A 17950-nucleotide genomic window follows, 5' to 3' on the forward strand; every position below is an offset into this window, starting at 1 on the left:
CTGCAGCTGCGACAGGTAAGTATCATCCTGGGGGCCAAATGCTGAGGACGAAATGTGCATGGCCGAAATGTACCCCGGGGCGAACTGCTGGGCTCGAAACATCCATCTGTTGCCCTACTACGGCCCCCTCCACGTCTCCTGGTGTACTGGCCTGTTTCCTGGTAGCGCCTCCTGTTATGATCCCAATGGCAGAGGATCTCTGATATTCCGGCAAGATAGCAAAAAAATAAATACTGCTCTAGGGAGGTGGAAACTGCGCTAACCGCATACCTGATCCTGACACAAACAACTAAAAGTAGCCGGTGAACGTGCCTACATTGGTTCTAGACGTCTCGAGCCAGCCGGAGAACTGACTACCCCTAGAGGGAAAAAATAAGACCTCGCTTGCCTCCAGAGAAATTGAACCCCAAAGATATAGAAAGCCCCCAACAAATAATAACGGTGAGGCAAGAGGAAAACACAAACGTATAGATGAACTAGATTCAGCAAAGTGAGGCCCAATAGACTAGATAGCAGAAAATAGATGGTGGACTATGCGGTTAGCAGAAAACCCTACAAAACATCCACGCTGAACATTCAAGAACCCCCACACCGACTGACGGTGTGGAGGGAGAATATCAGCCCCCTAGAGCTTCCAGCGAGTCAAAAATCAAATGTAAAGCAAGCTGGACAAAAACACTGAATAATGCAAACGATCCAAATTGTACAAAACAGACTTAGCTTTTCTTGCATGAGGCAGACTGAAAGGAATCCGGAGGAGACCAAACAGGTCTGGATACAACGATGCCAGGCAAGAGACTGAGTCCAGAGGAGACTCAAATAGGAAACACCCGCTGCTTAATGACACAGCTGGAGCTCAGGCCTGCAACAAGACATACCTAACACAATACCGTTAGTGACCACCAGAGGGAGCCCAGAAACACAGTTCACAACAGTACCCCCCCCTTGAGGAGGGGTCACCGAACCCTCACCAAGACCCCCAGGGCGATCAGGATGAGCAGCATGAAAGGCATGAACCAAATCAGCCGCATGAACATCAGAGGCGACAACCCAGGAATTATCCTCCTGACCATAGCCTTTCCACTTAACTAAATATTGGAGTTTCCGTCTAGAGATACGAGAATCCAGAATCTTCTCCACCGCGTACTCCAACTCGCCCTCAACCAAAACTGGGGCAGGAGGCTCAACAGCAGGAACCATAGGCACCACATACCGCCGCAACAAGGACCTATGGAACACATTATGAATAGCAAAAGACGCTGGAAGGTCCAAGCGAAAAGACACCGGGTTAAGGATTTCCAAAATCTTATAAGGACCGATAAAGCGAGGCTTGAACTTAGGAGAGGAGACTTTCAAAGGAACATGCCGAGAAGACAACCAAACCAAATCCCCAACACGAAGTCGGGGACCCACACCGCGGCGGCGGTTGGCAAACCGCTGGGCCTTGTCTTGTGACAATTTCAAATTGTCCACCACATGGTTCCAAATCCGCTGCAACCTATCCACCACAGAATCAACCCCAGGACAGTCAGAAGGTTCAACCTGACCCGAGGAGAAACGAGGATGAAAACCAGAGTTGCAGAAAAAGGGTGAAACCAAGGTGGCAGAACTAGCCCGATTATTAAGGGCAAACTCGGCCAGTGGCAAAAAGGTAACCCAGTCGCCCTGATCAGCAGAAACAAAACATCTCGAATAAGTCTCTAACGTCTGATTAGTTCGCTCGGTCTGGCCATTAGTCTGAGGATGAAAAGCCGACGAAAAAGACAAATCAATACCCATCTTAGCACAAAAGGATCGCCAGAATCTGGACACAAACTGGGATCCTCTGTCAGATACAATATTCTCAGGGATGCCATGCAAACGAACCACATTCTGAAAGAACAAAGGAACCAAATCAGAGGAGGAAGGCAACTTAGGCAAGGGCACCAAATGGACCATTTTAGAAAAACGATCGCACACCACCCAGATGACAGACATCTTCCGAGACACCGGAAGATCCGAAATGAAATCCATGGAAATGTGCGTCCAAGGCCTCTTTGGGACAGGCAAGGGCAAAAGCAACCCGCTGGCACGAGAACACCAAGGCTTAGCCCGAGCACAAATCCCACAGGACTGCACAAAAGAACGCACATCCCGCGACAAGGAAGGCCACCAAAAGGACCTGGCCACCAAATCTCTGGTACCAAAAATCCCAGGATGTCCCGCCAACACCGAAGAATGAACCTCAGAAATAACTCTGTTGGTCCATCCATCAGGGACAAACAATCTCTCTGGTGGACAACGATCAGGCCTATGAGCCTGAAATTTTTGCAGCCCTCGTCGCAAATCTGGGGAAATGGCAGACAAAATTACTCCCTCTCTGAGAATACCAGCCGGCTCAGAGACTCCCGGAGAATCAGGCACAAAACTCCTAGAAAGTGCATCAGCCTTCACGTTCTTCGAACCAGGCAGGTACGAGACCACAAAGTCAAAACGGGAGAAAAACAACGACCAACGGGCCTGTCTAGGATTCAGGCGCTTGGCAGACTCGAGGTAAATCAGATTTTTATGATCAGTCAAGACCACCACACGATGACTAGCTGCCTCGAGCCAATGTCGCCACTCCTCAAATGCCCACTTCATGGCCAACAACTCCCGATTACCAACATCGTAGTTCCGCTCAGCAGGCGAAAATTTCCTTGAAAAGAAGGAGCATGGCTTCATCACGGAGCCATCAGAACTTTTTTGCGACAAAACAGCCCCTGCACCAATTTCAGAAGCATCAACTTCAACCTGGAAGGGAAGAGAGACATCCGGCTGGCACAAGACTGGCGCTGAAGTAAACCGACGCTTCAGCTCCCGAAAGGCCTCCACGGCCGCAGGAGACCAATTCGCAACATCAGAACCCTTCTTGGTCATATCCGTCAAAGGTTTAACCACGCTGGAGAAATTAGCGATAAAACGACGGTAAAAATTAGCAAAGCTCAAGAACTTCTGCAGGCTCTTAACAGACGTGGGCTGAGTCCAGTCATGAATGGCACGGACCTTAACTGGGTCCATCTCCACAGTAGAAGGGGAAAAAATAAAACCCAAAAAAGAAACCTTCTGTACCCCAAAGATACATTTTGAGCCCTTCACAAATAGAGCATTCTCCCGCAAAACCTGAAACACCATCCTGACCTGGTTCACATGGGACTCCCAATCATCAGAAAAAAACAAAATATCATCCAGATAAATAATCATAAATTTATCCAGATATTTCCGGAAGATGTCATGCATGAAGGACTGAAACACAGAAGGAGCATTAGATAATCCGAAAGGCATCACCAGGTACTCAAAATGACCCTCAGGCGTATTAAATGTCATTTTCCATTCATCTCCCTGCTTTATGCGCACAAGGTTATACGCACCACGAAGATCTATCTTGGTGAACCAACTGGATCCCTTAATCCGAGCAAACAAATCAGACAACAATGGCAAAGGATACTGAAATTTAACAGTGATCTTATTCAGAAGACGATAATCAATACAAGGTCTCAGAGACCCGTCTTTCTTGCCCACAAAAAAGAATCCTGCACCAAGAGGGGACGAGAATGGGCGAATATGTCCCTTCTCCAAAGACTCCTTTATATAACTCCGCATCGCGGCATGCTCTGGCACAGACAAATTAAAGAGTCGTCCCTTAGGAAACTTACTACCAGGAATCAAATCTATAGCACAATCACAGTCCCTATGAGGAGGAAGGGCACTGGACCTGGCCTCATTAAATACATCCTGAAAGTCTGACAAAAACTCAGGGATCTCAGAAGGAGTAGAAGAAGCAATAGACACCAATGGAGAATCGCCATGAATCCACTGACACCCCCAACTAGACACAGTCATAGCTTTCCAATCCAAAACTGGATTATGGGCCTGTAACCATGGCAGACCCAAAACGACAACATCATGCATTTTATGTAGTACCAGAAAACGAATCACCTCCTGATGTACAGGAGTCATGCACATGGTCACCTGCGTCCAATACTGAGGTTTATTCTCTGCCAATGGCGTAGAATCAATTCCTCTAAGAGGAATAGGATTTTCCAAAGGCTCCAGGACAAAACCGCAGCGCTTGGCAAACGACAAATCCATCAGACTTAAAGCAGCACCAGAATCCACAAAAGCCATAACTGAGTAAGCAGATAATGAACAAATTAAAGTTACAGACAAAATAAACTTAGGCTGAAAAGTACCAATGGCGACAGGATTAACTTTTTTCTTTAAACGTTTAGAGCATGCTGAGATAACATGTGTTGAATCACCACAGTAGAAACACAACCCATTTTGACGTCTATGATTTTGTCGCTCGGCTCTGGTCAGAATTCTGTCACATTGCATAGAATCAGGTGACCGTTCAGACAGCACCGCCAAAGGATTATCAGATTTGCGCTCCCGCAAACGTCGATCAATTTGAATGGCTAGAGCCATTGAATCATTTAGACCTGTAGGGATAGGAAACCCCACCATCACATCTTTAATGGCTTCAGAAAGACCATTTCTGAAATTTGCGGCCAGTGCACACTCATTCCATTGAGTAAGCACGGACCATTTCCGAAATTTTTGGCAATAGACCTCAGCTTCGTCCTGACCCTGAGAGATAACCAGCAACATTTTTTCAGCCTGATTTTCAAGATTAGGCTCCTCATAAAGCAAACCAAGTGCCAGAAAAAATGCATCAACATTCACCAATGCAGGATCTCCTGGCGCCAGAGAGAAGGCCCAATCCTGAGGGTCGCCGCGCAAGAAGGAAATAACAATCTTAACTTGCTGAGCGGAATCACCAGAGGAACGAGGTTTCAGAGACAGAAACAATTTACAATTATTCCTAAAATTCAGGAATTTAGATCTATCTCCAAAAAACGGCTCAGGAATAGGTATTTTTGGTTCAGACATAGGGCTATGGATAACAAAATCCTGAATGCTTTGCACCCTAGCAGCAAGCTGATGCACACTAGAAGTCAGAGTCTGGACATTCATATCTGCAGCAGAGTTTCAGCCACTCAGAGAAAAAGGGGATGGAAGAAGCTAGGCAAACTGCAGCAAAAAAACCCCAAAAACTCAGAACTTCTTTTTAATCCCGCTTCTGCGATGCATTAAACATTTTCTTTTGGCCTGGCATTCTGTTATGATCCCAATGGCAGAGGATCTCTGATATTCCGGCAAGATAGCAAAAATATAAATACTGCTCTAGGGAGGTGGAAACTGGGCTAACCGCATACCTGATCCTGACACAAACTAAAAGTAGCCGGTGAACGTGCCTACGTTGGTTCTAGACGTCTCGAGCCAGCCGGAGAACTGACTACCCCTAGAGGGAAAAAATAAGACCTCGCTTGCCTCCAGAGAAATTGAACCCCAAAGATATAGAAAGCCCCCAACAAATAATAACGGTGAGGCAAGAGGAAAACACAAACGTAGAGATGAACTAGATTCAGCAAAGTGAGGCCCAATAGACTAGATAGCAGAAAATAGATAGTGGACTATGCGGTTAGCAGAAAACCCTACAAAACATCCACGCTGAACATTCAAGAACCCCCACACCGACTGACGGTGTGGAGGGAGAATATCAGCCCCCTAGAGCTTCCAGCGAGTCAAAAATCAAATGTAAAGCAAGCTGGACAAAAACACTGAATAATGCAAACGATCCAAATTGTACAAAACAGACTTAGCTTTTCTTGCATGAGGCAGACTGAAAGGAATCCAGAGGAGACCAAACAGGTCTGGATACAACGATGCCAGGCAAGAGACTGAGTCCAGAGGAGACTCAAATAGGAAACACCCGCTGCTTAACGACACAGCTGGAGCTCAGGCCTGCAACAAGACATACCTAACACAATACCATTAGTGACCACCAGAGGGAGCCCAGAAACAAAGTTCACAACAGCCTCCAGCCTCTGGACACTACGCTGACAGACACAGCAAACCTTCTTGCCACAGCTCGCATTGATGTGCCATCCTGGATGAGCTGCACTACCTGAGCCACTTGTGTGGGTTGTAGAGTCCGTCTCATGCTACCACGAGTGTGAAAGCACAACCAACATTCAAAAGTGACCAAAACATCAGCCAGAAAGCATTGGTACTGAGATGTGGTCTGTGGTCCCCACCTGCAGAACCACTCCTTTATTGAGTGTGTCTTGATAATTGCCAATAATTTCCATCTGTTGTCTATTCCATTTGCACAAGAGCATGTGAAATTGATTGTCAAACAGAGTTGCTTACTAAGTGGACAGTTTGATTTCACAGAAGTTTGATTTACTTGGAGTTATATTCTGTTGTTTAAGTGTTCCCTTTATTTTTTGAGCAGTGTATATACACTGTAGTAGCAGATCCAGGTAGTACAGTAGTTAAATACTAGATGTACCTGACTAGCTTTGACGAAGAACTAGGACCTGTGGTCACTAGGTGTGTCAGACTGCTGATTGTTGAGCAGAGTTGAATATCTTTAAGCTAGTGTCCGGCCGAAATGTGAGCTGTAGCTGAGAGAGAGATGTTCCGGGGTTTCTCTCTAAATAAAGACTGTAGGGCTCAGCTAGGAAAGCTGAGCAGTTTGTATGTTGGAGCTGCTGAGAACCGTGTGCAAGCTGCAGTCTGTTCAGTGTGAACTGTGCCTGTAGTTGAACACTACTGGAAGCTGCTCGAGTTCAGGCTAAAGGGAATACCGAGATTGTTATGATCATACCTCTTCTGTGTATGAAGTTTTCCCTGGGACAAAAAACTGTAATCTTATGTATGAGCCCACACTGGCAAATATGTGCCTGCGGGATGAGCTGTTTCTTTGCTGTGATACCTTTGTGCCCAGAAGAGGCTGTTTTTGGTTTTGAATCCCTTGGAGTTTTATGAAGGCACTAAAACTGCACGTTTGGAACAAAACTGTATTGCCTGTGTGAGCGCTACCTAATGCCTATCTGACAGAGTGAATCCTTATAATATATATATATATATATATACATACATATATATATTTACTTTGTCCAAGTCATTTTTCTATATCTCCTACAGCATTCCTTATGTTCTTGGTCTGTTCAGTTGAAAACACTAAATCCTTGCTGTCAAAAACTAGTTCATGATGGGATAAATTTTTTGAAAGCCGCAACGACCAGCAGTTCACTCTGGGACTTGTAATAAGAGTCCAGGAGTCACACATTGCTTTCCCTTACAGTAGAATACCTCACTTATCACTCCGGCCCATATAAAATCCCACATAAGAGACGGCTGTTTATGTACAGTAGGAAAAGTGTTAAATTAAAAATAAATAAGAGAAAGCCAGAAGCCAATAAATGCTTAAAGAGACCCTTTCCATATTCTAACCAGCAAAAGGGGCTATTTTTGGCAGCTTTTGACATACCTAGAATGGCCGCGTTGCAGGCACATTGAGTAATTCACCAACTAAGTCAACATTTGGTATTTATCTAAGCTCTTCTTAATTGCTGAGGATTTTCTTAAGTAGTTTTATAACTTCAGCTCTTTTTCAAAAATATCAGCAATGAAAAAAAAGTGATATTAATATAAAGTGACCCATAACATGTAGCCTTCTGTGCGTGTTGATTTATATTTATATGACCACGGAGGTCAGCCATGTATCGGGGACGTGTTATCTGAGCATCTTCTTCTGCCCTGATCTTAGGGGTTGTCAAAACATCTCAGATCCAGGGGATTTGACGTGTGCAGACATAAAAAATTGAGAGGTGATAGCTGTAAATACAGCAAAAGGGGTGGAAGGGTGAAGGCTTCGGGTTTATTATCCCATCAGCGACAATTATTTGTAGAACCTTCATGAATAATTTGTTTAATGTAGGTCAGATGTTACCTGCTGTTTGATCCATGTCTACTTTTTGTCGGCAGTGAAACCATAGGGTATATAGAATAATGTATCGAGGGTATTGAAAATATAGAGGGTGCGAAAGTCATAGGGCTCCTGGAAAGAAGGTGTCTAGCATTGGATGACCAAATTCTTCTTGATATTGGGAAGCAAGAGCTTGTAGAGGAACTCCATATCCGCAAAAAATCAAGATAAGGAAATTGGCTCTAGGGTTCTGCCTAAGGAGGTAGAGGAGGAAATGATCACCTGAGTTTTCTAATGTAGGCGGTAGTGTTGCAAGTCTGAGTAAAAATTAATTTTTGATAATTAATCTGGAAGCCACTTCCGTGGGTGACCTGCTCTACACAAGACTTCACCTTCAATTATACACCAAAGTGTTATGGGGTTGGGAGAACATTGGCTGGTGGAACCACTGTAGACGTGCTAGTAGAGTGGAGAATTTACTGTATGAGTAATAATTAGTGATGAGTGAGTGTACTCATTGCTCGGGTTTTCCCGAGCATGCTCAGGTGATCTCCGAGTATTTGTTTGTGTTCGGAGATTTAGTTTTCATCGCCGCAGCTGAATGATTTACAGCTACTAGCCAGCTTGATTACATGTGGGAATTCCCTAGCAACCAGGCAACCCCCACATGTAATCAAGCTGGCTAATAGCTGTAAATCATTCAACTGAGGCGATGAAAACGAAATCTCCGAACACTAACAAATACTCGGAGACCACTCGAGCGTGCTCAGGAAATCCCGAGCAACGAGTATACTTGCTCATCCCTAGTAATAATAAATCTTTTTGTTTTTGCTTTCTACCCATTAAAAAAATCTTGAAAAAAAAACCTTTAATAAAAAAACAGTATATAGTAAACTTTTCAGCCCTAGTGTCGGCATGGTAATACACAGGAAATCTCATAACCCTTTATTTCCAAATTTTCTTTCCGCCAAGAAATTAACTCAGCGTTGTGGCTGTGGATACAACAGGATCATTGGAGTTGATGTGCAAGGCCGGATTAGAAGTGTTGTGATGATTGTGCTAGGAAAATCAAGAGACGGCACACATGGAATAGTGCTCAGCAAGAGATTGCAATTTAATGGAATGTGGGTGGGGGATATATACACCCCTGAACTTGAGAAGGCTCTGTGGCAAAAGGCAAGAAACTGTTTTCTTGGATTTACACATAGATGTGTCAAGGTTTCTGGGTTTCATTTAGTTTCTCAGGCACTTGGAATGTGTAACTGTAATCCATCTCTAGCAGCAGAGACACCAAGACAGAGCAATTGGGGGCTGGTCTCTGTCTCTCTACAGGAAGTGGGGGCGGGTCTCTGTCTCTCTAAAGGAAGTGGGGGCGGGTCTCTGTCTCTCTACAGGAAGTAGGGGTGGGTCTCCATCTCTCTAACGGAAGTTGGGGGCGGGTCTTTGTCTCTCTACAGGAAGTGGGGGTTGGTCTCTGTCTCTCTACAGGAAGTAGAGGTGGGTCTCTGTGTCTGTAATGGAGGTGGGGGCGGGTCTCTGTCTCTCTTCATTAAGTAGAAGCGGGTCTCTATCTCTAAAGGAAGTGGGGGTGGGTCTCTGTCTCTCTGAAGGAAGTGGGGGTTGGTCTCTGTCTCTCTTCATTAAGTAGAAGCGGGTCTCTGTCTCTCTACAGGAAGTAGAGGTGGGTGTCTGTGTCTGTAATGGAAGTGGGGGTGGGTCTCTGTCTCGCTACAGAAAGTGGGGGTGGGTATCTGTCTCTCTAAGGGAAGTGGGGGTGGGTCTCTGTCTCGCTACAGAAAGTGGGGGTGGGTATCTGTCTCTCTAAGGGAAGTGGGGGTGGGTCTCTGTCTCTCTAAGGGAAGTGGGGGCAGGTCTTTATCTCTTTACTGGAACTGGAGGCAGGTCTGTATGTCTTTACAGAAAGTGGGGGTGGGTCTTTGTCTCTACAGGAAGTGGGGGCAAGTCTTTGTTTTTCTATAAGAAATGAGGTGGGTGTTTGTCTCTTCATAGGAAGTAGAGGCATATCTTTGTCACTGTAAACTAAGTGGGAGCAGATCTTTGCTTTTCCACAGGAAGCGGAGACAAATCTTTGTCTCTACAATAAATGGGGCGGGGCTTTGTCTCTCTACAGGAAGTGGAGGAGAGTATTTGTCTCTCTACAGGAAGTAGAAGTAGGTCATTGTCTTTCTCCAAGAAGTGGGGTTGGGTCTTTGTGTCTCTACAGTAAGTGGAGTCGGCCTTTGCATCCCTTCTGGAAGTGGGGGAAGGTCTTTGTCTCTGCACAGGAAGAAGAGGTGGATCCTTGTTTCTCTACAGGAAGATGGGGTAGGTCTTTGGTCTCTTCTACCGCACTCCTTTCTGTCAAACTGTATAGAAGCATGACAGACAGCATGGCAATCAGTTTAGAGCATGTAAATCATTGGACACTGACACTAGCATTACTTGCTTGGACGTGAGAGGAAGGAAGTTCCAGCACCTATAGTGCTGACAGAATGGTAAAGAACTGTCTAATTAAGTAATGTGTGGAATGAGGGAAGCAAGATCAAGCTTATTATATAAATTGTGTGTGAAAGGACGCAAACACTTTCACTTTATGCCTATTTATCAGAAGATATATTCAGCACAGAGTTTTTGACCTACACATAACAAAATTGTATTAAATGTGGGTGATATCATGGTATGTGCACCACCTAATAATACTCATGTTCTTTAGATGTCTCGTTTTCTGTGCAAAATGTAAAGGATCAGTATATTAAGGGGACAGCCGACTTGCAGGCTTTACAGCATCATTTTCTCTATGTGTCATATAAAATGAATGGATTCTGAAATGAAGCCACTGATCATAGCGACCTCCCTCCACCCAGGGAGACAGATAATGTGGGTTGTTTTTACCATGAGCGATTTTTTCAGTATAATGTTCCTTTAAATATCCGTGAGGCATCAGCTCCATGACAATGACACTCAGCACTGGCTCCCTGATCTTTGCTCGGTGCCGGTGATGCCGCAGGGTGGAGCACCTCTTTTGGGATGGCTGGTTGTGTTCCTTTCGAATAGGAGCACGCAGCACCTGCCACCAGCTGGGCCACTAGCGCCAGCTGCTTCCCTGGTGACAATGCCTGACAATATGTGACTGATTGACAGCCAGACAAAAGCCATAAGCAAAGCTTGTGCAAGAACGTATTGCAGTCCCTGAATGGTGCCACCTCCCCCGTATGGTCTGCATGTATCTGTCTCTCAGCTGCTTCTCCGTCTCCTACTGCATCGCCTCGTCCTTCACATTCATAAATCCACCGTCTACGGCTCCGAGCATTTCTAGCGACCAATAAAGTAGACCCTGCAGATTAATGAGGTTAGACAACGTATGGGATCATGGCACGCTTGGATAGTAGCCATCATGCCATTCATAAGTCAACAGAGATGATCGAGTCTTCCAAAATTCGAATTAGCCCAATTTTTCTATAAAATTTATTTCGTGAAGAATTGCAAATATTACAGAACCTCCAATTGCCCTTTTTGAGAAACATATCATATTTTCATCCAGTTTTATTGCACTTTTTGTCCTACGTGTGGCGATCGAAAAAATCAATTTTTTTTCTTCTTTATGTGGGTTAAACAGTTTAATATTTTGATTAGATCAGACTGTTATCAATGTATCATTATTGATTTTATTTGCTTTTTATTTCTTTATTTTTAGCTAGGAAAAATGGGTGATTTGAATGTTTCCATAAGTATATATAGAATGAAACATAAAATAAAAAAAGTTTTAAAGAAAGTAAAATCAAATGAAAATTTGATATTTATAATTTTCATTTTATTTTACTTTTTTAAACTTTGTTTTATGCTGTGATTTTTTTTACCGTCTTTAAAACTTTTTTATTTGATGTTTTATTTTATATATGCTTATAGAAAAATTTAAGTTAACCTTTTTCCTAGTTAGAAATAAAAAATGAATAAAATCGATAACGATGCATCGATAAAAGTGTGATCCATGTATATCTATATATATATATATATATATATATATATATATATATATAATATAAAAATTTCATTTTATTTTACTTTCTTTAAAACGTTTTTTATTTTGTTTTTTATTTTATTTATTTGTTTATCCCTAAGGTACTTGAACCTGTATATTATATATTTCTTCAGCATTACTGCTTCGCAGGAGTACCAAGATGGCAGTGACTGGGGTATTCAGCAGGCCATAGCAGCACCACAGCACCCCGCAATCATGTCTGGGCAGGATTACATCACGTAAATGCTGCTGTCAGAGCTTGGCAGCAGCATTTAAGGGGTTAAACAGCAGCGATCAGAGCTAGCTCCGATCGCTGCTGTTTAATTATGGAAGGGATCGACTCCTTAGGCCGCTCGCTGGCTAAAATGAGCAGGCTGTGCTATCTCGATACTCTCCCGAGATATTGGTGTGAATGGAGAACAATCCCAACTGGTGAATTAAAACGCCATGATCACGAAGTCCAGCGTAATTTTTTAGGGGGTATGTATTGTACATTTTATTTAGTATTTTATGCAGTTTATGATGATAACTCTGGTGAAATATCCACTTTAAAGAGAAGGTATCATTGGGAAATTAAATTACCTATTTTTACATAACGTTTTTGCGTTAATGTATCTTTTTTTACATTTTGGAAATTTTATTTTTTTTCATATTTCAATTTGTATTAAAAATCAAATTTTTTTTACTGATATTTCCTTTTGAGGAGTTTTCAGCAGGCTCCTTATCATCAGAGGTAGGATTACTATGACCGATAACACCTATACATAGCTGATATAACAGGATCCACCAATCACAATGGGTGTCACAGTTCACCTCCTCCCCCTTCCTTCACAATAACTTTTACACACGCTCATTAGACACTTTACCACAAAATATAGGGTCAGAGTCAGTCTATTGCTGCTAATGTACATGTGCAATTGCTGAAAGGACAATAAATTGTGGAAAAAAAGCTGTAATTTGATTTTTTTTAGGATAAAAATGATCTGGCAACTTGATTCTCTCAGTCTGTGTATTATTTTTATTATTTGATGTTGGTTTTTGCCTTTTTGTTTTGAGGACAGAAGAGTCTTAATGAATAAAAACAATTGCTCTTCCCATATTTATGTTACTTAATCAGTTGCGCTCAGCAAAAAAAAGACAATTGCTTCCAATTTCCTCACTAAAAGTGCAGAGATGATATTACAAAATCCATGCAAGTGAAATTAGCTGTGGATAATAGGTCCCCTCCCTGCTATTTGCCTCAGAGGGAACTTCTTAACCACACATTACGTCTTGATGGACAAAAGCGAATACAAAAAATTAAGATTTAAATTAAGATTTAAAAAAATATATATATATATTGTCATTATGGTTATCCTTAGGTGATCCAGGCTTTGTGATCTTTACTATTAAGGATCCATATTTAATGTCCAAAATAATATAATAAGTAAAGCTTCTAAATGATCAGGATATTTGAGGTCTTAAAGGGATATTAAATCATCAATAAACTTTATATAAATCAATAGTCCAAGCAAAAATAAGAAACTTTGTACTATCCTATCAGAGAAAAATTCTTCTGTCTCCTCATATGAGCCACTTCTTCTCCATCTGCCTTAAGAACTCACCATACAAACAAAAATTCAGCTGAAATCCATCTCAAAGTAGACTGACAGATCACTGAGTGATCATAATACAGTTTGTTGAAATCTATGGAGATGAGAAGAGCAGATTGAAACAGAAAGACAGAAACACACACCGATCACTGTTAAAGCTTTCTAGGAATTTTTTATCGCATCCTAGTGCTGGATTCACAGTTACCTGCGCAGTACTGCTGAAAAATGTCCTCCACGCATAATCCATCATAATCTTTTTGTATTTGGACACATCATAGCGTCATTATCATGATAACGTCATAAGAACATACCCATCAATCAGGATCTAAGCCAGGACATAAACAAAGTCTCATTCATATACTGGTTTTAGTATGCGGTCATCATAGCATATGTCCGCATTTAGAAACATATTTTATTTTTTAATATCCAACTTTTTATTGGTTAGTTTCTTAATATATAATTATAGCTCTGTTTTTCTGAAATACAGTTAGAAGATGATAAGCTGTTTACATGCAGCTGCATGTAAGCTGCAATAGGGGGAGCTAAGGAGCTTCTTGAATACTGTTAATACACTAAAATAAAAAATAAAACAGCATGAAGTGTTAAAAACAAGAATTTCACTAAATACTACAATTTCTTTGATGGTTCAATGTTTTTTTTTATAAAACATATAGTAATTTTTTAGGAAAAAAATATTTACAGTTTAGATTTACAAATCATTTTCATTCGTTATACATTTCACAGGATTTCACAGAATCCTTTTAACACAATATCCGGTTCCAGGGGAAAACATTATTGCTATTTTTTTATATTGATATAAAAAATTGGAAGTAATTTGTTTGAAATTGGCTTAATTGATCACATCTAAAAATCTTCATCAAAATCAGATGTTGGATACTCCCAAATCAAAGAGTTTTTCGCAAGTTCTATCTTTAGGAATGTACTGCTTCCCTGCTTGGTACCACCCAGCTACCATGCTTGTAACCACTTCCCTTCCTCCTAGTTTCCTGCTTTCCACCACTTCTCTGCCACCCAGTTTCCTTCTTTCCTCCATTTCTCTGCCTCCAAGCTTCCTGCTTTCCACCACTTCCCTTCCTCCTACTTTCCTGCTTTCCACCACTTCCCTGCTTACCAGTTTCCAGCTTTCCACCACTTCTCTGCCTCCAAGCTTCCTGCTTTCTACCACTTTCCTTCCTCCTAGTTTCCTGCTTTCCACCACTTCTCTGCCTCCAAGCTTCCTGCTTTCCACCACTTCCCTTCCTCCTAGTTTCCTGCTTTCCACCACTTCCCTGTTTACCAGTTTCCGGCTTTTCTCCGCTTATCTGCCTCCAAGCTTTCTGCTTTCCACCACTATCCTTCCTTCCAGTTTCCTACTTTCCACCACTTCCCTACATCCTAGTTTCCTGCTTTCCTCTGCTTCCCAGTTTTCCTGCTTTCCACCACTTCCCTGCCTCCCAGTTTCCTACCTTCACCACTTCTGTCTCCTGGCTTCCTGCTTGCTGTGGGGTGGTGCACTTGATGATTCACAGTTTAGTCCAATGGCATGGTTGAGCCTCTGGCCTGAACTCTTCACTCTCCAGTGCTGCAAGTGGAGGTACTTTTGTATCTGCAGCATCAGAGTATTACTGGGGGATTGAAGCTGGCCAGATCTGGAAATCGCACAAGCTTCAGAGCAGCTCTTACAAGCTGTATAGCAAAGCTCTTGTAAGTAGTAGTACGCTCCTTACCTGGTACACCGGTCACCATGTTGCCTTGGAAGCCTTGGCAATAAGTAGTATAGAATAGAACTACAAATCCCTCTCTTCTTGAGAACAGAATAGATTTTTAAAGAGAAATAAATTGCAAAGTTGCCGTTTTTCTTCAAATTCTTTGCAACTGTGCAAATTTAATAAAATGAGACAACCCCTTTAAATTGGTAAAACACAGCAGGAACTGATATCGGTGTGCAAGTCTGCGTCCAAACTGAATTCTTGGCATCGCAAAAAAAACTTGAGAATTTTTTAAATTGAAAATCTATGTTTTCTGCGTAGTTTGGCATTCTTTAAAAAAAGGACATCTTGTGAAACACCCCCCATCTCATCTTAAAGGGATTGTCCACCATTACAGACAATCCGTTTTTTAATTAAGTACATGTGATTGGGGTTAAGTATAATTTTTGCAATTGGGCTTCCTTAAAAATGTTGCCTTCTAAAGTCGCACTGTCCATTACTGGCTGAACTATGACGATCTATCAACAAGTTTGTACTTCTCTTATCTGTCTTTTTCTGATCTTCTCTGAGCTGATTTAAGACCACAGACCACATCAAAGGTCAATGTGTTGGGAACTAAAGAGCCTGTAAAAGTCAAACGGCGCAAGATTTTCAATGAAACCCAATAGCAAAAATAATTTTTAGACTCAAATACATGCATTTAAGTAAAGACCAAAAATTATTCCAAAGATGGACAATCCATTTAAAGGGTTTTATTTATCGATTAATTGATGGGCGTCCGACCAACTGATCTGCGTCACTGAGCCAAACAAGGGGCAGAAGCTTCTAATGGAGCGTCCATACTTCAATTCATACTTTTACTTGCGCTAGGCTGATGTCGATCCCCCCCAAAAAAAACCTTCAGATGTACTAAAAATGCTTATGTAGAGGACTTTTTCCAACCACTCTCACTAATTTGACCTAGTTCCTATCATGGACCTTATCGTACAGCACTGGGAAATAAATTCAAGCTCTCCATCCAAATTATGGAAATCCTGCAGGTCATCTCATTTGTACGGGATGAGAATATTTAGCTAATGTGCATTCAATTATTAATGGGAATCCAGCAAGGTATTTTGATATGTAGGAATTGGGGGGAACGTTACTATTTCGGGACGTCATTTGTCCTGCTTAGCTGCGTATTTTTGCTGAATTAATGTAAAAATTAGATTAAATTAATCATCATAAACCAGGAAAGATATAATGGTTACTTACCGGGTGCAAAAGAAGATTTCTCCTATAAATAATTTAGTATATGAGACTTCGGTAGTAAGATGAGATTAATGAGAAAAAGGGAGAGGGTTTAGATTTGATCTGGGTGAGAAGAATTTCAATCATCCTGCTCAGTCTGTAGCATCTCGCTGCTGATCAGAATATGACCTAAAATCAACTCGGATTATCACAAAGGGCCCTGATCCGGAAGCGGTGCGACTCTCGTCCATCGTCAGCGGCTGCTAGTGCGACTCAGCTCATAGAAACAGAAATGAGCTGCAATACCCGACACAACCTATGGAAAAAAGGGGCACTGTTTCTGGAAAAATGCTGTACAACCCCATAACCTGGGCCCATTCAGTCCGAATTCTGGCATGTTGGGACGGGAAGGTGTGATATTGCCATACGGTCCATATGATGGCTTCACTCACACTGAAGAACAAGACGAGTGACGTCAAAGGAGATCAAAAAGTCTCATACGAGAAGGCATGTAGTCCCATGTTGGAGACCCAAAATCTTCAAAAAAGCATAGTAAAGAAAATGAATGGAGATAGAACTTTACTTCCCTAAAATATTTATTTGAGGTTCTTTCATGTTCTTCTTCCTCCATTTTCAGACACTTCTTATTCTAGTTCTTCTTCTCTGCCCTTTGCTTCTTTCTTCCCCACTTGTTTTTGTTTTTGTTTTTCTTATTACTACTTCCTTTTTACTGATGCTTTAATTACCTAGCCCAGCCATGCTTTCTTTTTCTTCATTTTTCATTTTCTTTATCATTTTTCTTCTGCTCTTTATCATTCTGTGTTTTTTTAGTTCTCTCTCTCTCTCTTTCTTTCTCTTTTTTTCAATTTCTTATTGGTATCTTTCATCTCTTTTCTTCTTTCTCACTTTCCCTCTTTCGTTACTTTTCTTTATTTTCTCTCTTTATATTTCTTACATTCTTTCGTTCTCTTTTTTTCTTTCTTCTGTCCTTACTTTTTTCTTTCTTTCTTTCTTTCTTTCTTTCTTTCTTTCTTTCTTTCTTTCTTTCTTTCTTTCTCACTTTCTCTTTTCATTTTTCCTTCCTTTGTATTTCTTAATTTCTTTTTGTTTTCTTTTTTCTTCCTTACATTCTATCTTTTGTTCCATGTTACACTGTACATAAATTCCACATATATTCCACGACTTTGACCCCATGATTTTGATTCAATAACGAAACATGACAGAAGAATCCTGCACAGTATAATAAGTCAGAGCGTTATATTCGGAGGCACATCACTGTAATGATACGCACATTACACATTATATTACCGTGACTACCCTAAATAATATCACTATAGAGAGTCCACATATTACTGCCATGGAATGACGATAGCGTAGGATACAGCGTCCTCTGTTACCCCGTGCACTTCTCCAATGGTGACACCGTGCAATGTGCCGCAGTATTGCAGAGCTTTCTTGCACAATTCCTGGTGTCCTTACTTTTACATTCCATAGTATCATCATATGAGACCCGTATGGGGTAATATAGGGCATAGCATCTTGTGGCCATGGCATGGCGGTAATATGCGGATACTCTATAATACTATTTAGCCTGTTCACTGTC

This window comes from Ranitomeya variabilis, chromosome 2, assembly GCF_051348905.1.
Source record: "Ranitomeya variabilis isolate aRanVar5 chromosome 2, aRanVar5.hap1, whole genome shotgun sequence".
Classification (NCBI taxonomy): domain Eukaryota; kingdom Metazoa; phylum Chordata; class Amphibia; order Anura; family Dendrobatidae; genus Ranitomeya; species Ranitomeya variabilis.